Source organism: Pleurodeles waltl, chromosome 8 (assembly GCF_031143425.1).
Source record: "Pleurodeles waltl isolate 20211129_DDA chromosome 8, aPleWal1.hap1.20221129, whole genome shotgun sequence".
Taxonomy (NCBI): domain Eukaryota; kingdom Metazoa; phylum Chordata; class Amphibia; order Caudata; family Salamandridae; genus Pleurodeles; species Pleurodeles waltl.
This window is the reverse complement of record NC_090447.1, coordinates 603,867,794-603,893,692: the sequence shown is the minus strand read 5'-3', so window position 1 is coordinate 603,893,692 and position 25,899 is coordinate 603,867,794. Positions and strand designations below refer to the sequence as shown.

The 25,899-nt window shown below is 45.7% G+C and overlaps 1 long non-coding RNA gene across 1 annotated transcript in view; it reads right to left on the bottom strand.

Annotated features, from left to right (window-relative positions):
- Positions 1-685: 685 nt before the first annotated feature.
- Positions 686-25,899, bottom strand: part of LOC138250157 (uncharacterized) — a 44,141-nt gene continuing 18,927 nt past the window's right edge. The window contains exon 3 of the long non-coding RNA XR_011194899.1: positions 686-1,434. This is a non-coding gene — a long non-coding RNA (uncharacterized lncRNA). The remainder of the gene's footprint in view (positions 1,435-25,899) is intronic.

Genomic DNA, 25,899 nt, shown 5'->3' with positions numbered 1-25,899 from the left:
GACAGATGGTAGTAGCAAGGGGAACATAACACGATTCTCTCACACATTCAAGAGGAGTGAGGGTAGTTACAGGACTTTTGTACACGCTCTGTAGGCATAACCATTCAAAAGCAACCAAACCTCTTGTGGAATTATCATACATTTTACCTACATAATTCGAATACCCCTTGTTTACCTAGCATAGTGTGCTTCAATAGTGGGTTCCACATCAAGCACTGGAAAGCATTCAAGAGTACTACTGTTCTGGGGGTGCCAGAGAGCCCGACTGCAAGATGGCTACCACAGTGTGAAGCTATATTAATTACCCTCCTTTTGCCGGAGCATCGGGCCTGCCAGGGGTGACTGCATGCTACTTTTTCAAGTGTTAGCTGGAATACTCCGACTTTGTGCACAAGAACCTTGTGGGCATGAGCTAGGAGTGGAGGAGCGATCTGCAGCCTGAGCTGAACCTGGCCCATGCACGGGGACTTGGCACGGCACCTGGACTAGGACATGCTTCTCCGCAGTTGGCTGGTGGTACCTGCTCGAGGAGTAAGGCATCCTATTGCCATGTAGCGGCAGGAGTGCTGCGGTGCAGTGGCGTAGCGTGGGTTGTCAGCACCCGGGGCAAGGCAAGTAATTTGCGCCCCCTAACACGTGGATTTTAGCACTTGAGTACCCCCCCCCCAGATGTTGCGCCCGGTGCGGCCGGCCCCCCCTGTACCCCCCACGCTACGCCACTGCTGCGGTGAACAAGAATGAGATGGAAGAAAGCCCTGGCCGGTGGGACACCTGCCTACTGGAAACCATGCGGAGGTGAGGATGGGCTCAACATGACTGTGACTGTGGGATAACAGGGGCTACAGGCAGATAAACAGAACTAAGGCTTTGAAAGGGAGTCCTGACTGGGTGGCACCCGCTTTGAAAGCAGGTACACATGGGAACTGCGTCACTCCTCCTGCTGTTAGGGAGTATTGAACAAGCGGTGCCAGCTGGGCAGATTGTGATGGCCTGACTGCCAAGTGTTCGGGGGGGAAGGGCAAGACCTGGCCCGCTCTGCGACAGACTCATTGCACCATTTCAGGAGCAGCCTGCCTTAGGATTGCCACATGTGAAGCCTGGAGGGGAGTGGGTGGGGCATGCATGAAGATTGCTTGGCTGCACATGAGTGTCATGCCTGCTGACGTTCCCTACTGCCTTTTAGGTGTGGCGGGCCGGAGCGCCTAGTTTGGAATAACTGAGGCCTGGATGGGCAGGAAGCTGTGTGTCGCTCAAGTTGATTGCAGTCAGCTGCTTCCTGCTGTCGTGTCCCTTACTTTGCTTCATGGTTTATCCCTTGTTGCTGGCTGCATCCTCCAACGGTTTCTTGTGTTGGGCTCTTACAGTCGCATTTCTTCGGTGGCTGCTTCATTTGTAATCTTCTACTATGACTCTAGATATTTCATTGTGACGCTCCTGCAAAAGAAAAACATACTGAAAAGAAATCAAATCGTCTGGTAACGTGCTAGCATTACAAGTCTTAATCTGTTTTGAAACTGCTTATACTTGTCTGATTTTCAAGTCGTCTTCTTTTTTGTGGTTTTGGAAGAAAACGCTCATTTTCTTCTTTGAAATATAAAACAAGAAATAAGAACTGTGTTATTGATTATACCGAACACTTACCACTCTATGATGTCAGCATAAATACTTCCGAACACTTACCACTCTATGATGTCAGCATAAATACTTTTGTTTAGGCTTATTTTTGTTTCACACACACACACCCACGTTATCCAAACCAAGGGCTGCGCACTCGGGAGAGATTATACCAAAGTTTTTACTGTGCCATACAACAGAAAAACAGGCTTTGGCTTTGACAGATGTGTTTTGGCATAGAGCCTTCCTCAAAGTCCAAAAACAGCCTGTGTCTCGATAGTTTAAATTTTCAGTTTGTGTCACTCTAACCCTGAAAGGGTTTTGTTTTGACTTATACTGGTTGCTGCTTTGTGCCTGGACAAAGCTAAACCTCTCTGAAGAGATGTAATGACATTGAAACAGATGTCAGGGGTTGCTATTGCTTATTCCAGGTTGGCTTGGATGGTATTTTGTCAAACCAAAGCTGTAATACTGTGCCTGGAGTGATGAAAGGCTTTTGTCATTTTACAGCTCAGCAAGGATGGCACTGAGCCAATCCTATGCTTAAAGAGTTTGCTGTACAAATAGAAAAAGACTTTGTCATTTTCTAGCTTGGCGTGAATGGCACTGTGCCAATCCTATACTTAAAAACTTTGCCAGAAAAACAGACATTTGAGGTGAGAAAATCCAGAGTGTCACAGGTGTTGCAGGGTGCTCTTTACTGGAGCTTCTCACCACCTAAACTTGGAAACTTGGAAACCACACAGAGTTGTCTCTTTTGTTTTGCATAATTTATGCATTACTCTAACCCTGAAAGGGTTTTGTTTTGATCTATATATATATATATATATATACACATATATACACACACACACACACACACACATACATATACACAAACACACTATCCAAACCAAGGGTCGCACACTCTGGAGGGATTATACCAAAGTATTTACTGTGCCAAGCTTGGGAAAAATAGGCTTTGACAGATGTATATTGGCATAGAGCCTTCCTCAATGTCCAAAAACCGGCTGTTTCTCGATCATTTAAATAAAGAAAACAAAGTCAGTTTCTTCTGGCAGCTTGTTCTTGGAAATGGAAGACACACTGTTGCTGCAAGGTACTTCTGCTCTGAAATCACACCGTGGTGCCATAATAATAGAACAAAATGCCTATATTGGATCATCCCATTGTGGTAGGTAATATCCAAAGACCATGTATTGCAAATTATACAGTCGCCACAATTTTCGACCCTCATGATTCTTGGGTCATACCAACCTTCACTGTAAATAAATAATTAAATTAGGAATAGCAAATCTGCACCACCATGGTGGACTATTCCATTGTACAAATAAACATCAGCAATATTAGATATGTAACAAAAAATGACCAACTAAAATGCATATTCCATTACCACACAATTAGATAATCCATCAGCGTCCCTGCTAGATTTCCCTGGTTATATCAATCAAGCCCAAAATGGGCAGACCACACACACACACACAAGCCTAACTGAAGAGGACATGTTTAGCACCTAAGGTATGCGGTAATTAATATACACACCTTAGCTTAGGAAATTGTAGAAATAATGTTTGATTTCTACACACTACTCCTTCTTTTTTTTTTTTTTTTTTTCATTATTAGCTTTATTTCGGTAAATATAAATACCATAAAAGCGCATCACACAAAAGAGGAACGGCAAGCTACATAATAAACAATTTAAGTCATAAAAGATTGAAAAGGAGAAAAAAAAAGAAAAGAGAAATATTTACACATAAGCAGTTCCCTCATGGAAAATCGCACCTTATAGTTATGTAAAAATGCATTATAGGTAAAAGAATAAGATACAAGCCTGGCAAACCATATCAGATAAAAAGGACATTTCAATTTAAAAAATATCTAAGAAAAATAAAAACAGCAGGTAGGGAATGCATCTGAACCAATAAAAGTGATATGTGCATGCAATGATAAATCCATCAATTGTTGTTTACCACATTCATTGTTAAATTTCCCTCTGCTTTTTTAAGCGTGTTCAGTCTGATACGCCAGATTGAGTCTAAATATTTTGACAAACAACAAACCACTAAAACCGATGAATCAGATTTAAAAATTCTCAGAGCTAGCAAGCAGTTTTTAAAACCCTTACTTCTGCACAGAGGAATAATCCAACGGGCTCTTTGTTTGGAGTATGCGGGGCATTGGAAGAGAATATGAGTTACTGATTCTTCTCTGGCACAGCCCATCGGACACATCTTAGAAGAACAACTAAAATTAGACCATTTATAAGTGAGGGAACGCAAAGGAAGAGAGCCCACCCTGAATCTAATGTATAATGAACGAGCAAACGGGGAAGATACTATATCCATATATTGTGCAAATTCATAATGGCATTTAAAATATAAAAAGTTTCCCGTCATGGATGATGACGAGACAGCGGACAGTTGGGAAAGTTGAACGTGGAGCCAGAAAGCATCCTTTAGAGTCTGGGTTGCGTTCTTAGGGATAGATAATGGTTCCTTCCAATAGGACCCCAAACCAAGAAGCGAGAGGGTCCTTTCTACATATGCACACCACTTGATTTTGGAGCTAGTGTTGTTGGCCATCAAGTTAGCTAGCGCACATCTATAATGGACAAGAGAATCTGATGACCATAGGCGAATCAAGTACAACAGGGGCTTGAGTGCAACGATCTGGCTGATAGAAGGGAGATCTAGGTCCATGCGTATTGGGAGCATTGGGGTACTGGAAGGAACTCTTAGCAATGACCTTAAGAAAGAGTTCTCCACTTTTATCAAATCATCCAGGCAACAGTGGCCCCACAGTTCAGCTCCATAGATTGCTCCCCCTCTTGCTTGTAGTTTATAAATTTCTACTGCGGGCGTCATGGCAAAGCTAGGAGATCTAGCTGCAAATCTTGCAATGCCACTCGCTCGCTGTTGCAATCGTAAAGTTGCCTTCTGGATGTGGCGCTGCCACTTGTGCGAGTCTTCTAGTTTCAGGCCTAAATAATCAAAATCGCTGACTCTTTCCAGCGCGGCACCCTCTAAATAGATAGGTCGTCTCATTCTGCCTTTCCTATCGCCAAACACCATGCACTTGGTTTTTAATCGGTTGATTTCGAGCCCATAATCATTGCAATAGTCAATGAATCTTGAAAGCAGGGTTGAAAGGCCTGTGGCTGTTTGAGAAACCAGCAGGGTGTCATCGGCAAAAAGAAGGCAGGGGATCTTCTGCCCTCCTATTTTAGGCGAGTCGTTAGAGCACTCCATGAGATAAGGGATGCATGCGTTTATGAAGAGAAGGAATAAGGTAGGGGCAAGAACACAACCTTGTCTTACACCTCGGGCAGTAAGGAATTTTTCTGTTAATTCACCTTGTGGGCCCCATCTAATTCTACCATAGTTGCCAGTGTAAAGATCCCTGATAATATTTAAAATAGAGCACGGGACTCCTATTTTAGACAGAACTTCCCACAGTTTGTGGCGGGGTACTAGATCAAAGGCCGATTTTAGATCTACAAATGCTACATATAGGTGGCCTAAGTCAACATCGACAACTTTCCATTTAATAGAAGTAAAACGAAATATCTGGTCTAATGTGCTAGTTTTTTCTCTGAAGCCCGCTTGTAGATGATTTAAGATTTGATTTTCAACTAGCCACTTGTTCAGCCTGCTCAACAACTGATAACAGAAAATTTTTTGAAGGTTGTCGAGGAGGCTGATGGGTCTATAATTACCCGGGTTGTTCCTCTCTCCTTTCTTATGGATGGGCACTATAATCGCCTCTTTCCATGAGTCAGGATAAATTCTGCTAGTCAAGATGGCCTTAGAAAGTCTGTTAATATATGGGCCCCAGGTGTTCTGGTCCACTTTAAACATATCAGAGGGGATCCCGTCCATCCCAGGGGCTTTTGCTGCTTTCTGGGCTGCAATGGCCGACACAGTTTCGTTCAGTGTAAAAGGGGGCAAGAAAGCCATAGGCTCGTCAAAAGTTGTTGGCTCCTCCGAAATTATGTCAGAAATATGACTTGCCGACAATGGTCCATACAATTCCTTGAAGTAGGAGAGCCAGATGTCAGGAGAAATATAAGACTCCAGGTGAGATGCGCGGTTCTGATCACCACAGGAAACTAGGAGCCAGAACCGTTTTGAATCATGGACGGTAGCTGCCTCAAGTAAATTGCTCCATAGCCCCTCTTCGTACTCGAATTTACTTTTGTTGCAAGTGGAAGCATAATGACGTCTAGCAGTGATGATGCCTGATCTGTCTTTGGTCTTTAGCGCGATGGCCAAAGTATTTTTGGCCTCCCTACACCTCTTGTTGAACCATTTAGTATGTGGTCGAATACAGGAAGTAGTCAGTGGCCTTGGACGTTTAGTAAACAGCTCTTTCAGAGTAGAAAAAAGGTCCAAATGAAGAGGCAATATTTCTAATGGAGCCAGAATAAAGTTGGTATCAAATAACTGGTGAGAAGAGGTTAGGGCACGCAATTTTCCTTGAAGCTTATTTGATTGCACAAAGGAGTCCCACCTTACTGTACGCTTATTACTGGACAGCTCCATAACAGTAGAGGAGACAGGGGGAAGTGCGACCCCTACTAGGAGAGAACTCTTGTATGTGATCTGGAGGGGAGCATGATCACTAGTATGGGGAAGACCCACCTCCAAGTCTAGAATATGATGCCATAGTCTTAAGTCAAAGAGGATATAATCCAATTTGTTACTATATGAGCCCCTGAAGAAGGTTGGTCTGGCCGGAATGTCCGCTGGAAAGCGGCCATTACCCAAACGAAGGCCATGGGATATCATGAGGTCCACTATCTGTGAGGCCCTAACGCTTGGTTTATATGAATTTTGCTGGGTAGAATGAAAAGTCACAGGAGGAGGGATATTCCATACACTATCTTCAGACTGCATGACCTCTGTGTGATCTGCATTAAGTTCAAGTAGAACGTTAAAGTCACCAGCTATTATGATATGATATTTGAGGCGAAGGTCTGGGATTAAGATATTCAGTAGCTCGACAATGGGAGATCGGTGATTTGAGGGTCCCGGTCTGCTATAAATATTTAGACAAAGGACAGGAGTGCCTGAGGCTGGGTAGATAGCAACGGCCAAAATATCATGAGAATCCACATATATCTCCTTTGTACCACTCCCCTCTATAGATTTTACCCATGTGATTAAACCCCCTGCCGCCCTGCCAGCTAAAGATGGCTTAGCAGGCTTGAAAAAGGAACTATACCCTTGTTTGTATGTACAATGCGTTGCCCATGTTTCCTGGAACATGCAGACGTTAAAATTTCCAACGAGTGCCCCCCACTCAGTGTCAACAAGTTTGCTGTTAATGCCAGCCACATTCCAGGATAAAAGTTTTGCTGTGTGCTGGACACAAGAAATATTTGAGTTCGTGGTAGTATCAACTTGGACGTAACTGGCAACGGGATTCGCCTTGAATAAACTTGTGGTGTTATTAATATTTCCAGGTTGTGAGTCCGATAAAAGAAGAGAGGCTGGGCAGGGTGAATTAGATGGAAAGTTCATGGCTGCTGTGGCTGTGCAAAGATTGGTGAAACATAGTCAGTCAATATCCGAGGTAGCCCCAGGATCGTGGGTTAGTTGGGCCCTTGCCTTTCTTGCCTCTACATAATGTTATTTCCTGTTAACCTTGTTATCTCCACACTAGATGGAAGAGGGGAGTCATGCAGGCATTAGGTCCTTATTTGGGATGCACTCCTCTAAAAGAAACATTAGAAATCTACTGTTAGGCATTTTCACTTATACCCTTCATTTGGTTTATTGTTACAGGAAGAACCTAGATGGGTCCCGATAAACACACCTCCTGCAGCACAGTTATCGGGTGACGTCTTCTCTTCTCTTTTCTCTTACCTCCCACATTTCCCCTTCGGTCGGGGTTGACTTTGACCTTGTTGGGTCACCTCGATTGATAGGGATGTTGGGAGCTAGCACTGTGGCCTCCTGTCATTCTTGCTGCAAATCCAGGTGAGATCCTGACAGTGAGGCCCCCCTGAGTGGAGAAGCGGCGTCCTGGCCTCCCCATTTTGAGGCGAGTGGATAGCAACTAAAATATGACCTGCGAGTGACACCTGCCAACCGTTGGGCTGGTGGTTTGGATGCCTAAGTCTGCATGGGACGCCTAAGTCTGCAGGGACCAAGATTGTTGGTCGGCATGAGAAGGGAGCCAGCATTGCCTTTTACCATGCGCAGGGGTTTAGTGCTGGGGGTGCTAGCGGATGCACTGGATCCGGAGCCCCACTCTTTGTGTGGACGTGCTCTTGGGTTGGGAGGTGGCTGGTCTGCATAAGACTACACTGGGTCTATGCACCCAATGCCATTATGGCCCTTGAGGAACTCATCCTCTGCACCCTGGCATTATCATTCAATGAAGAAGCAGCTTTGGGCGATGCGGAGCCGGATTACTGCCGCGATTTGCATTACTAAAGTACATCTGCCTGCAGGTGACCCCGTGGCTGCCTCCTCAGGGCAACGTGGGCCAGACCCTGGTCCCTCTGACGCTATCCTTGCATGTGCCTTGTCTCCCCCCTCAAGGGAAATCATGGCCCTGCGGGTGCAGTAACCGCCATTTGGTACACTTGCTCTAATTCAGTGGGTGGGGTCTGCTCATGCCCCCCAATTGGGCCCAGTTTGGGGGTAAGGCGGAACCGCAGAGGTGGAGATGGTGCGCGGTGGGTCCTTGCCTGCCCTCTGAGTATCGTTCATCTGGGAAAGAATGGGGAAAACCAATGCCAAGCAGTCCAGACTTTCTTTTGAACACCCCTGGCAAAAACAGGCAGCAGAGGTGCCCTTAGTTGACCTGCAGATGAACCAGACAGATGGAGAGAGCTCCTCCCAGGCGCTAGATATTCATACTATGTTTATGGGTCTTGAACACAGTGTCACTGCCATTGAAACCAAAAGTGACATGCTGACAGACAGTTTTGACAGCCTAAAAGAAACCTGACAACCACAACACACACATTGACCATCTTGACCATCTTGACCATCGTACCTCAAGATGGAAGATGGACAACAATTGGCTTGAGAGAAACTGCTTCGAATGGAAAAGGTATGGAGGTCATCCGTAACAGGATCGAAGATCTGGAAGCATTTTCAAGGAGAAATAATTTGCAAATTCTCTGTCTCCCGGAATCAATGACAACGGGCCGCATGGTGGAATATGAGGAAACTATGTTCCATGCACTGCTGGAGATGCCCTTTCTGCTGTGCTTATTGTTATGCGGGTGCACAGATTGCCCTGTGCGCAGGCCCTGCTGATAACTGACAGACTGTTAAACTACAGGAATTGCATAACGGTCCTGCGTCTGGCGAGGGAATAGAGGATCCTTCAATATCAAGACAAATAAATATCCATCTTCCCAGATTTCACAGTCGCTGTACATGCTGCCAGGAGAGATTTTTTGCCGGTCAAGCGATCTTTGCAGAAGTTGGACGCCAAGTACTCTTTCAACTACCCCGCCAAGCTTCGAATGCACCATCTGGGAAAGACTCAGGCCCTCAGTACAAGGCTGACGGTCATCAGACCACCACCCACATCATGACGGTCTTACCACCGCAGACCCGGTGGTAAAGACCGCCACATCACAAGTTGTGGGGTATGGCAGAAGTCAAACCTCCACAACGCCTCCCGGCCCACTGGTGCAGTCGCACCGATGCAGCCGGCGGTGGGCACCTCCAACCCCGTGGCAGGCCTCAGCCTACCGGACAGATTTCATCACAGTAGACCACCAGGCTTTCCGTGGCGGTAAAGCACCCGAGGTGACAGGAACCCCCATTCCTGTCACTGGCAAACACATGTCCCCACATCTCCATACACTTACAAACCCCCCACATCCCTCCACACACGTTCAAACACCCCCCCAACCGTACACATCCATCCATACACCCGCACTCACACTGACATACATAGACCCCCACTCAAACATTCACACCCCCTCTGCTAATTTTCACACCTTCCTCCCCTTTACCCCCAGCACCGCATTCATACACTCACCCGCTCTCCATGTTCACTCACACAAACACATACACACATGCATCCATAAACATACACCCACCACCCCCATCCACAATCATTCACACCCCCACCCCCTCCACGCACGCATGCATTCATGCACTCTGCCCTTTTCGGACAATCACTTACCTTCTCTGTCGAGGAGATTGCCCGGGAGGGGATGGATCCTGGCCGTCTTGCACACCAGCAAGACTCTGCCAAGCCATATTATCGCTCATAATACGGCAGGTGGAGTCTTGCTGCCGTGGCAGTGCTGGCGATGCAACTGCCTCTTCAGGAGTCAGACTTACACCCATAAATAGAAGGAAGTTCTCCAATTACTTCAAATATGGCAGCCGGCAGACCGCCAGTGCAGCGGCTTCGGCGGTCTTAGAAAACGACCACCAAAGTCATAATGAGGGCCGAAGTATTTCACAGATCCGAAAGCAGCAGCCAAATTTGTCAAAACCATAACGAGAGCTAAGACGCATTCCCCCTCCAACGGCTGAGACTATGAGATGGGACACCTTAGCCAAAACAACTGAGGAGTTGTATGATTTTAAACCGTTTGCTCCTGAGAACTGGCTGGGGGGTCATGAAGAGATGCTTCGCTCTGGTCTTTCCACCAGAGATGCCTACCTTAACTTTAAGCTCCAGCTGTGAATCAAGCAGCAGGAGCATTTACGGTAGCTCCGTTTAAGGGGCTGACCGGGCAGGCCCTGGCCGCTCTGCTGTTCCCTTTTTGACCACCCAAGGAAAGGATTTCACTTGCTGCGTTTTGTGTAAGAGAGAGAAGCTTACTTTGCTGCTGCCATGCTGTACCTGTTCTGTGAGAAAACAAAGCTTGCGCTGCTGCTGCCTAATTTGTGCATGTTCTGTGCTGGCAGAAGCTTGTTCTCCCTAACTGTACCTGTGAAAGCTGAATTAATTACTAATGATTTTTCATTTGTTATGGGTTAAAATTTTGCATGGAATTAGCCTAACATAGAAAATAATGTACCCACTTGAGTGGCCGTCATTAAATACGTAATGCTTTTACTGAATGAACATTATTAGTTGCAGTGCACGTATAGAGAAAATTGTAGTAGTATGTCATATTAACTATTTCATACTATGCATTTGCTTTATTTACTATAGGCCTTAAGTTAGCGAAGTTAGGGCCTAGTCTGCATAACCTGCAATGTTTAATAAAATAGTGGGAAATGTATGACCAGAGAATTAATGATTTCATTGTTCACACTGTGCTGACCAAACGATTTGCAGATGTCTTTAGCTTTCTCATGACAACTGCCTGCTAGAATGTCTTGTACTAGAAAATACAACTTTGTATAGTTTAATGTGTGAGACAGCGATGTTCGCAGGAACTAACAATGGATGCACTGACAGGAGTACGGATTGCAACAAAAATGTTACCTGACGAGTCCGACGATGGGAACAGGAGAAGAGGAGCCAATCATAGACGTGTGAAAGACAGTCTAGTTATATATTAGAATCGGATTTTAATTTCTATTGGATTAACTGTGAACATATGATTTTCTGACCAATGACAATGTGGGAAGTGTCTTTAGGAAATTCTAACTTAGCCTGACTGCACACAGGAGAGGGAGCTCTTTTCTATTCTGATTTTCCCTGTAGTGGTTCTGTTTTGAGGAGCTGAACGATTCCTGATTACTTTATTTCTAACTTTCACTTTATTGCTTGAATTGCTAATGATGGACACTGACCCCCTTAGAGATTGCTTCTTAAATTGTTCAGATAGCTTAGAATCCTGCGTGTTTGAACCATTCCCTTTTCATTGCCCTGTTGCTGAACCTGCCCAGCCGGATGTCCAACTGACAAAGAGAATCGCAGCTTGCTGATCCATCTGAGGAGAGGTATAACAAAATGCTATTGTCTTTGTTGTAGATTTTTCTCTTTGTTTCTAGGTACCAACCACTATTTTTATAGAGCTGTAGTTTAAATGTTTTTACAAATTATCTTTTGACTAAAATAGTTCTGCATGAAGCCCAAACATGCTATTCTAATCAGAAGGATAGTTAAGGAGTCCTAGAAACGTTAACAAATTGCAATTAACAAAGAGTTGATACTGTCCTCCTGTTGAATCTAGATGTATGTAATTTCTATTTCGCAGATATTTTTGCTATTAATTTGTACTGTGACTCTTCAATGCTTAGTTGTAAATGTGTTGGTTAAATTGAGATTCTTTAGAAGATTTGGTCAGCTGGTGTTATTCATGTATGTTTATCATTTGGTATTGAGACTAATTTACTTGACTTTGGCATTGTCAATATAGGGAAATAAACTTACTAACGTCTACTAAAAGGTGTGGTTATTCGTGACGAAATGGGTCATGGTGCATAAAGATTATTGACTCCAGATGAAATGTTTGTTTATTGATCATGTTGAAAAGATCATCATTTAAAGGTGAAGCTCATAGTAGAATCACTCCAATCGTAGTCAAAAGGTCCATCAAACCTCTTAATGTGTCCCCTTATAAATTAAACAATAAAAGACCAAATAAGGTCAGATGCGCTCATAGATCATGGTAGCAGTGTCCGGTGGTTAGTCTCCTTGGGAGGCCACTAGAGTCAGATGGTTAGTCTCCTTGTGAGGCCACTAGAGTCGGATAGTTAGTCTCCTTTAGAGGCCACTATAGGTTGAATGGTTAGTTTCCTTAAGAGATCACTATAATTCACAGATTTTGGTAGAGAAGTTGGACGGTGCATCTCCTTAAGAGGCCACTATGATTCTCCGATATAAAGGCTATAATTTTGCAGATTTGGAAGTACAAATGAAAGATTATGGCCCTCATTACAACATTGGTAGAATTGACTGCCTACCGCCATGGCGACGGCAGCCAACATACCGTCGCCGTGGCTACCAGCCGCCCACCAGCATTATGACTGTAGATGGAATTCCGCCAGAAGGCTGGCGGAATACCGTCAACGGTCATGAGCAATGATATGGCCTGGCGGTGTTTTGCTGGCAGCAGCTCTGCGTCCCGTCTTCTGCCAAAGGACCTCCTGCAAACAGGTAAGTCGGGTTCTCAGACAGGAGCGGGGGTGGTGTGTTTGGGATATTGTGTGTGTCTGTTTTTGTGTCCATGCATGCCGGTGTGAGTTGCGTTGAATGAGGGCGTGAATGACTGAATGTGAGTGTACGTGTATGTTGTGTGTTATGAATGTGTGTGTGTCACAATGTATGTTGGTGTGTGTTGCGGTGTGTGGGTATGTATGTGTGCATGCGTGGGTGGATGTGGCTATGCGTGTGTGTATGAGTGTGTATGTGTGCACGTGTGGGTGTGTAAATGTGCGGGGGGAAGGAGAAGGAGGGGGAGGGTGTGGGAGACCCCTATCAGTGCCAGGGAAAGAATTCCCTGGCACCGAAAGTGCCTACCGCCATGGTTTTCGTGATGGTACGCTTGCCACGAAAACCATGGCGGTAGGCGGGGTCATAATCCTGAGGGTGGGATTGTGACGGCCGCCTGGCTGGAGACCAAAGTCTCCAGGCAAGCGGCCATTATCACCCTGGGGGACGGAGTGGTCATTGGCGGTTTGGTTTGAGCCAAACCGCCAATGTCATAACTTGGGAAAAGGTACTGCAAAGCCTGTTGGCAGTACTTTTCCCCAAATTACCGCCAACCGGCAGGGTCGTAATGAGGGCCTATGTCTCCCTAAGAATCTACCATGACTTTCCCAAAACATTGGAGTTTGCCAATGCTTGTTTGAGGATGTTCGGAGGGTTTCTAGTGACAGTGTGAAAGAAATAGGTCTTGCGCTTGCACAGCTTAAGCAAATGGCAGGTGAACTTTGATGTTTGAGAGTATTTAGGAAGTCTGCATAGTCCAGATGAAGTTGTTTGGGGAGTGTGCGTACTCCAAAGTGTGAGAGTAGGGAAGTCGTCGGACTTCACATGTGCGTGGTGCTTTGCGCTAAAAAATTGCCAATGTTGTTGGTGATGGTATACGGACCCTTTGTGGTCCAAGAATCTTGAGTATTGAATAAGTGTATGAGACACTTGGTTTATGTTGTAATTTGTCTGTTTAAGGCAATTGGGCGTGGTTGACAAACTCAAGAGTGCGTGTTAAAGAGAGTGATAGTTTTTTCAACGGGGATTTGGTGAGTCCTATGTGCACCAAGAGGATCCAATGACCAGTTGAGAGTAAAATTTGATGGTCGAATTTTGCTTGCCAGTAAGGGAAACTGAGATAGAAGGAGTATTTGTCAGAGCGAAATGTCGCAGTTGAAAATTCAGTAAGGTTTCTGAAGAGATTGTGTTCTTTACCTGTAGTAAACAGACAAGTTGTGTGTTGATTTTATTAAGTGCTCGCAATATTCGCATTTAGTTTTGCACGGATCTGTGTTAAGGAGGGCAAGCCGAAGGGCTTTGTCAGCGGCTGTACATGTGAGTGCGAAGTCTCTGGAGCCCTGCTGGGATAGGTCGGTTAGTGAGACAAACGTAAAGCGTAATTGGTTGAGAAGGTAGGCGAAAAGGATTTTGGGATTGAAATTCACTTCCAGATTTGATTGAAACTAGCGTAAATTACAGAAATTAAATTTTTCAAAGCTTTACAGAGTGCCCTAAGGGGAAATATGATAATTCCAACTAGAATAGGATACATTACAACGCCAGAAGGAACACCCGCCTATATAGTAATCGAAGAATAAGGTGCTGAGCCATGTCTGTAGCTGAAATAATGGTGCAAAGAAACACAAAGAGACAGGAGCTTAGCATTCCCTGGCCATGGAACATTTAATTTGAGGATTTTAGAGAATTTGAGGAGAGTACTGTATGATTTGAAACCTCCTCCGAGACCTGCACAATTTAAAGCAGCTTTTTAGGAACTAGTCGCTAGACAGCAGCAGCAACAGAAATCTGAGATGAGAATGAGAAAACTTTACCTGATCAAGATGGGATAGTGAGCAGAAAATTTGTAGAACTGAGACTTTACAGGGAATTAAGTTGTTTCCTGCAATTACACAAGAGAATAGGAACAAGGCTAAAAAGAGTACGAAGAAGAGTGATTCCTATCCTTTAGATGAGAGAGAGCAGAAATCCACAGTCTAGAAAGTCTTTAACTTACGATGACGACTCAGATGATGACAAGTTTATTTTGCAATTATTGTGAAATCGTCCCCCACCATATGCAGCACATGAGTCAAGTTCAAGCACTAGTGTAGACCCTACAGCTCTGGTATCAATTGAACCTACAGAGAGACAGATATTGGTTAGCCATAGCGTTTCTACCCTTCTGTGATTCAAAAGCCTATTCTGCAGATTGACATACCCAGAATTTATCCTGATGTACCTATTATAGATACTGCAACAAACTTGGTAGTGCCGACGCTGATCCAGATAGAGTCTACTACGAATTTAATATCCCCAGTGCAGACACAGACGATCCTGAGATACACCCACATAATAGGGACACAGACAGAGATGCCTGCATTGACAAGCCAGAATACAGGAGTAATGTTCCTGAGAGATCCAAATGCCTGACCAAGTCTACATGCAGTGTCAGTAACGGTTACTATAGGTCCAGTCATACCATTGTTTGCCCAGGAAAACAATATGAGTAGTGAACAGAAAATCCTGAATCCAAGCACAGAAAGGGAGCAATTCACTAAAAAAGCAAGAATGATGACTCCCATGAGAGCGACATTTGATGGAACAGGTCCGTTAATTCGTTTGAGTCACCCTAGTACACCACCGAATGATTTGGGAAGACCAGAAATAGGTGTTAACCCATTTACAATGACACCAGAGACCCCAAGCCTAACATTACAGCAAGTAACTGGTGTAAGTAATAACATTTCATTACAAGGTTTGACAGCTCAGCAGATAACCCAAGGGGATTCCAGTGGAGGCAGTGCAGTGAATTTGACCAGGCTTAGACTAGAAGCAGAATACTTACTGGAGGGAACTATGGGGTTAGACACAATTGAATCATACCGAGATGATGAGTTACGTTATTTGTGCAAACTGATTACCAACAAATCAGGAATAGCACATCAGAAATGAGTAGATCTAGAAGAAACATATGACATAGAAATTGAGAAAACAAAACATTTAAAGAGGAGTTACAGATTCGATTTTCACACAAAGGACTTTGAGAACATGAGAATATCAAGAATGAAAATTTGCATTAGGAAATTAATACTGAACATTCAAACATGGGGAGCATTAGGTAAGTCGGAAGGCAGATGGGTGAAGAAAAGAGACAAGAAGAAAAGGGATTCTGCAGATCTTACTGCTAATGTGTAGCAGGTTGAGGACCCAGTGCAAATATTACCAATGAGAAAAATGTCCCTTGGAGCAGAAGTGACATTTTGTCATTTACAAAATGATTATCCCAGGTTGAGAGAGAAGCCAGTGGAATGGTACCAGCAAACAGATAGGTTTGTGAAACTCGCAAAATGCCTGTGGGAGGATTTGAACACCTTGTCAAAAATAGTAGCTCTAGCAGATTTGTGGGTTGAGTGCGAAAGGAGTGTAGATTGGCCGGCAAGAGAACCTCAGAGAGATCCAGATACACGTGCAACATTTCCTGATGTAATGAAATATTACTATAAGGTGACTGAATTTTTTTAAAACAAGAATTTCACCAAAGAATATCAACTGGAAGAGAATAGACCGGACAGCTCAGGAAGGGAAAGAGTCAATATATGCGTACTATGGGAAATTGTTGCAAGCATTTAAACATTATAGTGGTATAGAAACATTTGAGCCGAAAGACATGATTCATTTTGTGTTCAGGTTTGTTCAAGAATTAAGACCTGAAATTAGCCAGATGACTATGAGCCATTTGATTTGTTGGCAAGCGAAGCTGATTGATGATGTGTTGCAGTATGATAAGTACTGTACTGATGAGATGGAGTTGAAACAGAGAAAGTTGAAAGAAAAGTCAATGGTGATGCAGATTAAAGCAGTACAACCAGGAATGCAGGGAAATTTCCTGCAGCAGGGAAACATGTGGTTGCAGAACCAGGTGAAAGGTAGAGGTTGTGGTGGAATTGGAAATGTGAATCGTGGTCCTGGTTTAAATACTGTGGTTATTCAGAATGATGTGCAAGGGATGAAAGGAATGTTACCATGTCACACTTGCGAAGGCCTCGGACATTAGAATCGGGAGTGTCTGATGTTAAGTCAGGAAGGTGTTGTTCAGCAGGCGAACAAAATCAATTATTTTCCAAATATGAGAGGACCAAGAATGAGAGGTCAAACTCCAAATTTCCAAAATATTGTGAATCAGGTGCAAGGTTTTCAAACTATGCAACAACTGCAAATGCCACGTTTGCAGATGCCCCAGTCGCAACAAATGCAACCCCAAATTCAAATGGTATCTAGGCAGCAAATTCATATACCTCAAGCCCCAATAGAGAAGCAGCAGATGATGCCTCCTCAGCAGATCACAGGTCAAAGGCTTAACCAGAGTAATAGCACAATACACCAATACCCATTATACCGTGAGGATGAACCGAATCATGGCTGTGTGAGCGAGAATCAGATGAGGAGGAATGCATGTTAGTAGCTTCATTAGAAGTAGATCAAAAACGTCTATATGTGAAGGGAAAAGTGATGGGTCACAAAGTTTCATTTTTAGTTGACACAGGAGCTACACGCTCTACAGTGAGAACTGAAGAAGTTCCAACCTTGCCTCTTTCAGGGAAAATAGTACAGATTGTAGGAGTTGCAAACCAGTATTTGACAAACCCAATTACAGAACCAGTTCAGGTTAAAATTGGTAACCTTAAAGGATTACACAAATTTGTAGCCTACAACTCAAGTCCAGTATCCTTACTAGGAAAAGACTTGCTATGCAAAACAAGATGTTCAATTACTTGTTCAAATGTTGAAATTGCCATTCAGACTAACAGTGATGATGAAGATGACTTGTCCACAGTAACAGATTGTGACACAGTGAATGAGGAGTACCCTTTGATCAGTTTCTTTCCAGTTTTTACAATATAAGATCTTCCCTCTGACTTACAGAGAAAGATGAAAATGAAAGTGTGTGATTTTACAGGAAAAGACATTGGTCTAATCAAAGGGGTTGAGCCAGTCAAGATCCCAGTCAAGCCAAATGCGATTTTCCCCCAGATTCCCCAATACCACATGACACAGAACATAATGAAAGAGATGACACCCATAATTGCAGAGTTTGTAAACTATGGTATTTTAAAAGAAGTATTGAGCAGCCCATGTAACTCACCAATAATGGGATTGCGAAAGCCATGTGGGAAATTTCGAATTGATCAAAATTTAAGGAAAGTAAATGATATTGTGATTAAATGTTGTCCCATGGTGCCAAATCCAGCAGTGATGTTGTTTCAGATCCCATGCGATGATGAATGGTTCACCGTAGTGAACTTGTCACAAGCATTCTTTTCTATACCTCTTCATGAGGATAACCAATTTCTCTTCTGTTTCAAATTCTTGGATCAAATCTATTGTGGTGCAGAATTCCTCAAGGGTTTTTAGTCACCGTCCGTTTTCAACCAGATCCTGAAAAAGAAGCTGGGGTCATTGGAAATGCCTTTCCGATCGACGTTAGTCCAGTACACTGATGATTTGTTTGTTGCTTCAAAGACAAGCGAAGCATGCAAGTACTATCCTATTGTCTTGTTGCATCACTTGGGAAAGAATGGACATAAAGGCCCTAATTTGGACCTTGGCCGTCTTTTTGCAAGACCGCCGAGGTTTCGCCGGGCCGAAGACCGCCAGTGCAGGCGGTCTCCCGCCAAGCGTATTATGACTGCTAGCAGCCCTCTGCCCTTTTTCAGAAGGAGAGCCGCCAGCAGCCATACTGGCGGTCGGCGGTGAAGTGGAGGCTGCTCCACCTCCACCACCACGTCATCACAACACCACCCACCAAATCTAAACCCAGGATTCAGTGTGGCAGTATTCTGGTGACTGGGTGCTGGTGGCGGAACAGCCCCCATGGATCCCGTTCCCTCCCGGAGGATCACCGGAACAGGTAATAGGATCGTCCGTTAGGGGAAGGAGGTGGGGGGTAGTTGTGTGTTGTGTGCATGCATGGGGGTGTGCGTGTGAGTGTGTAGAGGGGTTGTGTGAGTACGTGTATACATGCGGTGGGTGTATTGTGTGTATGGGAAATGTGACGAATGTCTGTGTGCATGTATGTGTGCGTGTATGTGTATGAATGGTTGGAGCGTGCGTGTAGGGGGATGGGGTGTGTGTGTGTGTATCTGGTTGGGGCAGGGGTGAGGAGGGGGTCCTACAACCTTTGGGGGTAGTAGGGGGGCTGGGGGTGTTGGGGGAGGACTCACGGGAGGGGGAGGAGGGAGGGGGAGACCCCAATCAGTGCCAGGGAACGTGTTCCCTGGCACTGATAGTGCCTACCGCCATGGATTTCGTGGCGGTACAAAACCCCACAAAATCCATGGTGGTATGCGGGGTCCTGATACCGCTGGCGGTATAGTGATGGCCCCCGGTCGTTTCCACCCTGGCGGTCGGAGTGTAGAAGTGGCGGTTTGGCATGGCAGTAATCGCCCTGGCTGTAATTCCATTCTTTTCTGCCGGCCTGTTGGCGGTATTACTGCCTCTTTTACTCCGACCGCCAGGGTTATAATGAGGGCTAAAGTGTCCACAGAGAAATTACAGTATTGTCATAAAGAAAGTATTTCGGACACCTAACTGAAAAAGAAACTAGGAATATTTCCAGGGAAAGGGTCACTGCCATGTTGCAGATGAATCCCCCAGCCACACAGAGAGATGTCAGAATGTTTTTGGGCATGGTGATTTATTGTCGCCAGTGGGTTCCCAACTTTTCAATCATTTCAACGCCATTGCAGAAGCTGATCCACAAAGGAGTTACTGATTCCTTAGTGTTAGATCAAGCTTGTATGAAAGCCTTTTCTGAATTGAGAGAGAGTCTGTGCAAAGCTGCGGCTTTCGGAATGCCTAACTACACAAAACCCTTCATGTTGTTTTGTCATGAGTGTGATGCATGTTCTGGGTCTGTTCTAACTCAAGTCCATGGTGGTGTGAACTGCCCACTAGAATATTTTTCAGCTACTTTGGACCCAGTTGCAGCAGCACTACCTGGTTGTTTGCGCAGAGTAGCAGCGGTTGGATTGGGCCTCACTCAGAGTGAGAGCATTGTGATGGGGCATCCTTTAACTGTTATAGTCCCTCACTCCATTGAAGTTTTGCTTACCCAAACCAAGACCCAACATCTAACCAATGCTAGGTTGACCCGCTACAAGACTGTAATGTTAGGTTCCCCAATGTAACTCCGAAAAGGTGTACAGTGCTTAACCCAGGAAGTTTGCTTCCAAAAGAAAATACTGAAGTTGACAAATTAAAGAATGTCAAACATGACTGTCTGGAAATTACTGATTTGTGCACAAAACCTAGATCTGACATCCGAAATACTCGATTAGAAGAAAATGACCAAATTATTTTTGTTGATGATTCCTGTTTAAGAGATAACATCGGAACATTAAAAGCAGGATATTCCGTGTGCACAATTTCAAGTATACTTGAAGCGTCCTGGCTTCGAGGAGTGTATTCTGCACAAGTGGCTGAGTTGGTAGCCCTTACAATAGCATGGCATGTCTTTGCACAGCTTAAAGTCACCTTATATACAGACAGCCAGTACGGATTTGGAATAGTCCACGATTTTGGCCAGCTATGGTCACAGAGAGGTTTCCTGACTTTTTCTGGTTCACTAGTTAGAAATGGTGAACAAATACATGATTTGTTACAAGCTTTACAAATGCCTGAAAAGGTTGATGTGGTGAAATGCAGTACACACCAGAAATCACAAGATTTTGTGTCAATGGGAAATGGAAATGTGTTGCAAGGTTTTGCGCATTGAACTGTATATCGTTCAAAGACAAATGGTAATTGATACTAGAGGAAGAAATATGTACCAGTTATGCACTAAATGTGATTGACACTTGGGAAGAATTGAAAGCGCTTCAGGATAAAGTTGACAAATAGAAAAAGAAAACTTGGCTAAAGTTGAAATTTGTTCAGTGAGAAGATGATGTTTGGGTCTCCAGGGAGGGACAAGTGGTTTTACCAAACAATGTGTTGACTCAAATGGCTAGATATTATCATGGTCAAGCACATGTTGGAAGGGATGCCATGATTCGCACATTTAAACAATTTTGGTTTAATCCAAAGTTTAGACAGGTTGCAAAAGCAATTTGCCATTGTTGCATTTTTTGCCAACAGATAAACGTGGGTAAAAATACTTTGGTTAAAATGGGCCTAATTGAAAGAGCAGGAGGTCCATTTAGCAGAATGTAGATGAGTTTTATTGAGATGCCTGTGGGCAGAGCATTGAAATATGTGCTGGTGATTGTTTGTATCTTTAGTCACTGGATTGAAGCTTACCCCACACGAAGAAATGACAGCCTTACAGTAGCAAAGTTGTTGCTTAGGGAACTGATACCTCATTTTGGTTTTCCGATCTCTTTAAAATTAGACAGAGGTAGTAATTTCAACAATGAAGTAATTAAATTGCTATGTTCAGCTTTAAACATTGAGCAGAAGTTGCATTGTAGCTACTGCCCTGAAGCTTCACGACTTGTTGAGCAAATGAATGGTACCTTGAAGTCAAGAAATGCAAAGATGTGTGCGTCCACGAATCTGAACTGGCCAGACACACTGCTGTTAGTTCTGATGAGTATGAGAAACATACCCAACAGAAAAACTGGACTGTCGCCACATGAAATCCTCATGAGCAGAGGAATAAGATTACCAGTGGTTCCTGCCAATGCTCCTGTGAACATAAAGGATGATATGGTATTGGATTACTGCAAGGGTCTGGCTGATGTGGTTCGCTATCTGTCTCATCAGGTGGAAGCCACCACACTGCAACCGTCTCAGGATCAAAGCCACAACCTGAGAGCGGGAGATTGGGTTGTGATCAGAAAATACGGACAAACTCCAGAATCAGAGAAGGAATCAGATACTGAATCTGAGCATACCAAAGGTGGTTCAAACACTCCTGTGAGAGACGAAGTGGAAGACATACAGGAGAGTGACAGTGAACCAATGTGAAGAAGAAATAGACCCAACAAGAAGAGAAGATTTTAGTGATGGAGAGTTAAATGGAGATCAAAGATTGAAAAGAAAGTGAATTGCAAGTCAGAGGTACGCAGGTCCTGAATGGGTGTATGCAATGACAAGTGAATGGCAGAGTGATTTTTTGTCTTTTTGTTTTGACTCAGAGATCCACGGTCAATATTTTGGTACATGAAGGAGATCAATGAACTGAACTTTGTAAAGTTGTGAAACTAAGAAAAGTGAAAAAGAGACTGTTAGAAATGGGGTCTCTAATTGGCAGTCGGTTTGCACCTCTCCAAGCAAGGACCCTCACTTTAGTCAGGATAAGGGAGATACCTGCTCAGATAACCCCTGTTCACCCTCTTGGTAGCTTGGCACGAGCAGTCAGGCTTATCACAGAAGCAATGTGTAAAGCATTTGTGCATAACACACAGCAACGTAGGGTGTCACCAGGTCAGGGTGCAGGCAGAGTCTTCGTCGTTGCTGAAGTGCTGTTGTCAGTAGGCCCAAGCCAGCGGGACAGAACGGTGCTTTGTGACCCCCACGAGCAATGGCCACAGTGCAGGCAGGGATGCCTGCCGACGACACTGGAGTCGATGATGCTGGTGTCGGTGGACCGGGGCTGCGGTGCAGGATGGTGCCTTCTGTACCTCACGAGCAGTGTCCACAGGCCACAGAGCAGGCTGAGGCACTGGTGTCAGCAGGAGTGGTGCAATTGGGGATGCCCAGGCTGCAGTGTGAGCAGGCAACGCGAGGGTGCAGGGCCCTCAGGTCGCCGCGCAAGCAGCGGCTCAGTGAAGTCGTCTGATTATGGCATTGGTGAGACTAGGGTTGCAGTGCAAAGCGGGGCTGTGCAGCATCGGCAGACCATGGTGCGGGCCAGAGGCTATGTTGGCGGCAGCGCAGTGGTTTCTCCTCTTGAACAGTACAAAACACACAGTTCCCAGTGCTGCAGGTTGAGGAAAATGAAGTCTTTGGTGTCCCTGAGACTTCCAACATGAGGCAAGCTCTACTCCAAGCCCTTGGAGAACTTTCTCAAGCAGGACACACAGCAAAGTTAACCCTTTGCACTCTTTTCAGGCAGGAGCAGCAATTGCAGGCCAGTCCAGCAAAGCAACACAGCTAAAAGCCAGTAGTTCTCCTTCAGCTCTTCTCTTGGGCAGAGGTTCCTCTTGATTTCAGAACAATTCTAAAAGTCTGGGGTTTTGGATCTTCTTCTTATACCCCTTTCGCTGTTAAAGCTGGCAAACTTCAAAGCAAAGTCTTAAGTGTTTGTAAGATCCTTCCTTGTCCAGGCCAGACCCCAGACACACAAAAGGGGGTTGGAGACTGCTTTGTGTGAGGGCAGGCACAGTCCTTTCAGGTGCAAGCGACCACTCCTCCCTCCACTCTAGCTCAGCTGGCTTATCAGGATATGCAGGCTACACCCTAGCTCCCTTTGTCTCACTGTCTAGAGGAGAGGTGTTAACAGTCAAACTCGCGGAGATGGAGAATCCACAAACAGGCAGAGTCACAGAATGGTTTAGGCAAGAAAATGGCTATTTGTAAAAGTGCCATTTTCAAACTCACAATCCAAAAACCAACTTCATTAAAAGATGTATCTTTAAATTGTGAGTTACAAGACCCTAAACTCCATATTTCTATTTGCTTTCAAAGGGAATCTGGGTGTTAATGTGATTTAAAGGCAGCCCCCATGTTAACATATAAAAGAGATAGGCCTTGCAACAGTCAAACCGGAGGTTGGCAGTATTTCACTCTTAGTACCTGTAAAAACACACTAGTACATGTCCTACCTTTTAAATACACTGCACCCTGCCCCTGGGGCTAAGTAGGGCCTACCTTAGGGGTGCCTACATGTACAAAAAAAGAGAAGGTATGGGCTGGCAAGTGGCTGCACTTGCCAGGTCGAATTGGCAGTTTAAAACTGCACACACAGGGGCGCAGCTAAGATGGCCGCCAAGTAGCAGTGTTTACTCTGAGCTCTGCCGCCGGAGTGCCCCTTGGAGGCCCCCCAAGCTTGGTTGGAGGCGGCAGGGCCTACTCTGGGCTGGTGTGACCCCGCTGGGGGTCTGTGGGCTGCCGCTGGTGTGGGCCACTGCAGGCCAATGGTGACACAGCAAGAAGATGGCGGCCGTGGTGTGACCGATGCTTGCTAGCCGTGCGGAGTGCTGTGCCCTGAAGCAGGGGCCAGCTGAACTGGGAGCCTAGATGCCCCCGGGCGGACGTCAGGGCGGTGCAGACAGAGACCGGGCTAACTGAAGTGGACGCCAGGGTCCGAGCAGCACCTGGAGGTGAGCGTAGAAGAGGAACCCCGACTGAGAGGACGTACATAGGAGGAGGAGGACGAAGAGGTCTCTGCGGTGCATGCACGTGTAGCGCCCTGGAACCCTGCCAGCCGGGTGGGCCATGGAATGCCAAAGACCCAGGTAGGAGCACAGAGCGAGTGCAAAGAGGAAAGGGCAGGCGCCTGAGGCACGGGGCCCCTGAGGACTGATGGTCTGCGCTGGGTGCGGCGGCCCTGGTTGCCATGGTGGGAGTGCCGGCGTGAACGCATTGAAGACACAGGATAAGAACAGGAGCAGGCGAGAAGCCCCAGCTGGACTGCCTGCCACGGCAGTGCAGAGTGGAGGTGAGCGGGGCCTGCTGGCCCAATCCAGACAGGAGGAAGATGGCAATTCAGGAGCAGGGCCCTGGGTGGAGCTGAACGGGAAACAACGGAGGCTGGTGCGGTGGGCCGCCTGTCCTGATCGCCTCGTGCGCTGGGGCCGCCACAGCATATTTGAAAAAAGCACACTGCCCTGAGCCTCTCGCACACGGAATCGCAAGCTATCAAAGACATCTGTACAAACGGGACTCCAGGGAGACGAGTGGCCTGAGGCAACAACAGAGGGACGGTGGTCCAGATAGAGCTCTTACTGGACACAGATTACGAGGAATGGAATCCCAGAGACACAGCACAAAGGAAGGCTCTCTTAAAGACCTCTTCAATAAAACCCCTGCCAAAAAACAGTGCAGGCTGGGGTCCCGGAGATGGAGGGCGGGGAGGCAGTGGGGACAGGACCCTCGGAGGGCGATGGAGCGCCACTGGCAACAGCGTTCATGGAAGAACTCTTTGGGTCTCTCTGTGAAGATTATGCAGCACTGAAGCAGTAAATAGCAGCGGATGTTAAAGAACTTAGGAGAGAGGTGGTCGACCTAGGACAACATGTGGCTATGCTGGAACAGACACATGACGCGCGAGAGGAGGAACTGGACTGTCACAGGAGAGAACTCCTCACCCTACAGGACAAGAACCAAGAATTGCAGTGTCAACTAGATGACCTAGAGAACAGATTGCGTCGCTCTAACATCCGAATAAAGGGAGTACCAGCACAGGCAGTGACGGGGGCCTTGGAGGATTTTGTGGTGTGTCTTTTTTGCCACTTGGCTCCAGCACTGAAACAGCCGAACATTGTGCTTGACAGAACACATAGAGCTGGCCGTCCTGCTCGCACACTGGGCCAGGCGACCACAGTACTAACCTGTCTACATTATTATAAACAACGAGAGGCTATAATGGCAGCGGTTCGACTCAATTGAGTTTGAGGGCCATCGGATCAGCTTGTTTCAGGACCTATCCAAGCCAATGCTGAAGCGGCGTAGAGCGCTCCAGCCTGTGACGGACCTCCTCAGAGATAAAGGTATTAGATATAGGTGGGGCCATCGCTTTCGGCTCCATTTTACCTGGCAAAATGAAACTCGTAGAATCCGCACACTGGAAGAGGCGCAGAGCCTGGACGGGATGCCACCACACCTTGGAGACCAGGCCAGGCAATCAGCTTCAAAGGTATCACTGCTAGAACCAGATGGGGGGCGCCAGAAATCATACACCCAACGGCATAAACCGCACAAACCTACATCAGCTGAGAGCCAAAAGGAGAGGCCAGCACTTCTTAGAAGTCTACGCAGCCGAGACAGAGTATCAGAAGCAGACCCAGACCATTGAAAAGAACTGGCTTACTGAGTGGTAACTTCTCCTGCTCATAAGATGAAGCTCATTAGACATCCTCAGCAGGCAGTCCTCGAGACAGTACAGGCAAAAAGACTATAGCCTGAGCCAACCGGTTGGCGGAGCTCCGACCCATGGGAGTAGTGGTTGAACTCCCGACGGACTGATGATCAGGCACGGACCTCCGAACTTATTTCTGACTGTTCCCAGACGGGGAACGTTGTTAATAGTTTATCCCAGGTTGAATG